The following is a 4,795-nucleotide window of genomic DNA, read 5'->3' as shown; positions in this document are numbered from 1 at the left end:
TGGGCAGGGACAAAGACTGACTGCAGATGAGCAAGGGGAGTTTCTCAGGTGAAGAAAATGTTCTACACCCTGGAATGCCTAGGTGTATGCATTTGTCAAAATTCAGAAGTTCAGAAGTGTTCATTTCACTGTGTGTACATTTTACCTTAAAAAAATTGTAAGCAATATTAAATTTAGGGAAAGGGTACTGATTCCTGTAACTTACTTTGAAACGCATCGAAAAATAAGATGGGTTGACGGATGGTAGAGGCATCAATAAAGCAGGCATAATCATATGTTAATGGTAAAACCTAGGTTGTGGGTATACAGGTTTATACTGTAAAATTCTCTTAACTTTTATGTATATTTGAAACTTTCTGTAGTTAAATGCTGGGAAAAATGAACTTGAAAGCTTTTTTTATACTTCTTGTAGTTTGGAATGAACACAGCACTATATTAACATCCATCTGGGACTGTCTACATCTTCCAGATCCTGGGCCATAGCTGGCATTGCCAATCATGTTCTCACCCAGGCACCCCTTTTTATACACGCACAGTTCTTCATCCCACCCCCGTGCTCCATACTCTGTTCAAATCTGTCCAGAAGCATCATGACAATTATTGATCATTCCTCTATCTTTAGGTCATTTTGAAACCAAACCTGTCAATCTTTTCCTATCAGCCCCACACCAGAGCTGTGGTTTTCATGGCTTTTTACCCTGTCCCAATCTTTGTGCAGATTCTGGGAATATAGCCCTCTACTGGGCTGGCCACTTGGCAGCGTGTTTGCCCAGATACCTAATTTCAAGAGTTGTCATACTGAGATTATTTTTGACTGCATAACTTTTTCAACCAGCAGGTACCTTACACACCAGATGGCTTCCTGCTCCTGCCTTTCTCAATAGGATCTTCTAATCAGACTATTACATGGTATGCTTACGGTATCATAACTAGTCAGAGGTAAAATGAAGAGAAACCCAGACTTTCTGACTTCACAAAGCTCCCTCCAGTGATCTTAGTTATCTTAATCTCATTTTAAAAATAAAAAGAGAACAGGTAAGGGGAAAAGTTCACCTTCATGCAACTCATTCAGAAAATATAAATATTATTCCAATGGTTAACTGTGGAATAATAGGAATTATTTATAGGAATACATTTCCTCTTGTAAAGCACAGTAGGATTTCTGTGTGCTTAGAAGGTTGGGTGTTTGTGGCCCACGAAGGCTGTGATTACAAGGAAATAAATGGTCTGAATGCCAACAGCCAGGTGTCATCAAGATTCCTAGGTGAACAGACATGCATGGAAAGAAACTCAGACAGGAGGGGAGGAGGGAGTAGAACAATGAAAACTGAGGATTAAACCGCCATTGTCATCTTTTCAGTTCTGTAAGGCCATTTTCTGGAATTTTATCATGTTGAGGACCAGGAGCTTTCCTTAGAAGATTCCCACCTTCTCCATACTCTGTTCTTGCAAAGATGTTTTTGAATGTGGATTCAGACTTACTGCTCTCTGCATGGCAGGGTTTAGGCCCACTCCTCCAAGGACAGGCTTAGACGAACCCCATTGCTGGCCTCAATGGTGAAGATGGGGTAACAGTGAATTGCCTCTAGGCAGGGAAAAGAGGGGAAAGAAGTGATTGTTTTTCACTTTCCTAGGAAGTTTACCAAATAAAAATTTTAAATGAATAGCTCTCAGTAATGTAAATTCCTCCATGATTTTGGTGCTTCAGAGACTCCAGTAAAGAGAAACCATGAAGACTGAGGCTCTCCACATTGGAGAGCTGCTCTGGTCAGCATGCCTGGAGTGAAGAGACTCCGGGACGGAGGAGCAGCAGGGCAGGCTGGGGGTGGTGGGGGTTGGGGGACAGGTCCTTGCAGAATTTGTCACCCCTAGAGCTTCCCTGGTGGCTCAGATGGTAAAGAATCCCCCTGCAATGCAGGAGACCCAGGTTCGATCCCTGGGTCAGGAAGATGCCCTGGAGAAGGAATGGCAATCCATTCCAGTATTCTTCTCTGGAGAATCCCATGGACAGAGCAGCCTGGCTACAGTCCATGGGGTCACAAAGAGATGGACACGACTAGGTGACTAACTCTTCACCTGGGTAAGGCTTTAAAGGCTTTCCTGGTGGCTCAGACGGTAAAGCGTCTGCCTACGATGCGGGAGACCCAGGTTCGATCCCTGGGTCAGGAAGATCCTCTGGAGAAGGAAATGGCAACCCACTCCTGTACTCTTGCCTGGAAAATCCCATGGACAGAGAAGCCTGGTAGGCTACAGTCCATGGGGTCATAAAGAGTCGGACACAACTGAGCGACTTCACTTTAAGGAGTTAGGGGGAAGGAAGGAAGGAAGATACCAGGATTGGGTGGGCTTTGGGGAGGATTAGTCTGAGGTTGAACTAGGGGATGTTCTGGACAAAGAGGAGACTGCAGACAGGATATATGCTGAATAATGTCAAAATCAGCCATTGTTAGTATCCTTGAGGTGTTGGGGACACAATGTTCTGTGAAAGATTTTAGCTGGTTTGATTTACCTTTAGCGCATTTCTGAGCACAAAAGCCTTTTACTGACCCCTTTGTGCAAAGAAGCTCCCCCTAGAGTTCTATAGGCTTACTGATGTCTTAAAAGCATCTTCTAGATAATAAAAATCTGATTGCAGTTCAAAGGTACTGAAGTTAACCTACAAGTAAAATCAGGAAAGTGGGAATTCCTTGGTAGTCCAGTGATAAGGACTTCATACTTCCACTGCAGGGGGCATGGGTTCCAGCCCTGGTTGGGCAGCTAAGATCCCACATGCTACATGGCATAGCCAAAAAACAATATCAAGGAAACAGGCTTGATGAAGACGTGGAAGCAACCCAAGTTTCCATCAACAGATGAATGGATAAAGAAGTGGTACATGTATATAGTGGAATATTACTCAGCCATTAAAAAGAATTAAATAATGCCATTTGCACCAACATGAGGGGCTTCCCAGGTGGCACTAGTGGTAAAGAACCTGCCTGACAATGCAGGAGACCTAAGAGACACAGATTCAATCCCTGGGTCGGGAAGATCCCCTGGACGAGGACATGGCAATCCACTCCAGTATTCCTCCCTTGAGAATTTCTTGACCAGAGAAGCCTGGTAGGCTGGAGTCCATAGGGTCACAAAGAGTCAGACACAACTGAAGTGACTTAGCACACATGCACACAGCAATATGGATGGATCAAGAGATTGTCATACTAAGTGAAGGAGTCAGAGACAAATATTATATGATATCATTTATATGTAGAATCTAAAATATGGTACAAAGGAATTCATTAACAAAATGGAAATAGATTCACAGACATAGAAAACAAACTTAAGGCTACCAAAGGGGAAAGGGGGGAAGGAACAAACGTGGAGTTTGAGATTAGTTAAAATATAAAAACAACAACTATTTACTGTTGAGCACAGGGAATTATATTCAATATCTTATAATAACTTTTAATGGAAAAAAATCTAAAAAAAATATGCATATGTATAAATGGAATTATTTTGCTGCACATATAAAACTAACCCAGTATTGTAAGTCAACTCTACTTCAGTTAAAAAAAGAAAACAGGCCTGATGATGGTGATAATATTTAGTGACTATTGATAATATATGTCTGCAATTTTTTTAATCAATTGTAAGAATTACATTAAGCAATGGTTTACAGGCTTACTCTAGGTCTTTTGGGAAGCTCCCCTGGAGGAGGAAAGGGCAACCCACTCCAGTATTCTTGCCTTGGAAAACCCATGGACAGAGGAGCCTGGCAGGCTACAGTCCAGTGGTCACAGAGTCAACACGACTGAGGCAACTGAGCACATAGCACCACACTTCAGGGTAAACACTTTAGATCAACATTCTTTCAGTTCAAGTGCCTTTTATCACATGCTAAAAAAAAAAAAGTTCAGCTCCGGGATAAGTGAGGGTTAGACAGATGTGTAATTTGTTGTAATTTTCTGTCCAAACCAGCACACTTCTGAGAGCAAGAGGAGGTGATATTAATAATCACACTAATTACATGGTCACCCTGAGTGTAAGCATAATGTGGGTGATTAATTTCAAAGCACTTATAAACTTAGTGTGAACAGACATGGCCTTGAGATGATGTTAGTCAATTTTAAATGTTTCTCATAAAAAGCATTCCATGATCAGTAATCTTATAGACAGCCTTGAAAATTTTCCACTGTGAACCAAATTCCAGTAACTTCTTTCCCTGTAGTTAAGTGGTTTCATACTCTTGTTTCAAAAATATAATTGTGATTGGTTAGATTTCTAAAAATCAAACACACACAAGCACACAAACAACTTTTCTTTATCATTTCTACTTTAAGTTTGACCTTTACTATAACATTTAATTTCCTTTGTCCTTTGAATGGTAGCTTGGGAAGCATTAACATTTCTGCAAATATGTCTTAATAATCCTTTCTTTTTCTATTGTGTTATTCAAAAATCCTAACTTCATAGGTCAAGTTAATTTGTATTTTTTGCACTTTTTCCTTATTTAACAATGTAGCTAAATTCTCCGAAATTTTGCAATAAAGAACTATGTGTGTATGTGTATTAAACCACTAAGGCCTATATGCTGGTGTATTGCATCTTTCCCAGACACATGTCTATAGGATTAGAGTGTATGGAGGTGTCTGAGTTACTACACAGAGGGGCCAAGGCCATGACAGAATTTACTACTAACATTTCCCAAGGGAAGGGGGCTCAGGGGAAGTTGTAGCCAGAGTGCATTGTGGTGCCAGAAAGTAATAAAGCATACACATACACTCATGGTGACTGGGGTGTGTCAATGTGACGTGGA

The 4,795-nt window shown here is 41.1% G+C and overlaps 1 non-coding gene across 1 annotated transcript; it reads left to right on the top strand.

The window, feature by feature from the left end:
• The first annotated feature begins 2,097 nt into the window (after window positions 1-2,097).
• On the top strand, window positions 2,098-2,170 carry TRNAR-ACG (transfer RNA arginine (anticodon ACG)). Its single transcript has one exon. It is a non-coding gene; the product is annotated as a tRNA-Arg (tRNA).
• The last annotated feature ends 2,625 nt before the right edge of the window (window positions 2,171-4,795 follow it).

The sequence above is a fragment of the Ovis canadensis genome, chromosome 9 (assembly GCF_042477335.2).
Source record: "Ovis canadensis isolate MfBH-ARS-UI-01 breed Bighorn chromosome 9, ARS-UI_OviCan_v2, whole genome shotgun sequence".
Taxonomy (NCBI): domain Eukaryota; kingdom Metazoa; phylum Chordata; class Mammalia; order Artiodactyla; family Bovidae; genus Ovis; species Ovis canadensis.
Note: the sequence above shows the minus strand (reverse complement) of the source record. Positions and strands in the feature narration are given on the sequence as shown.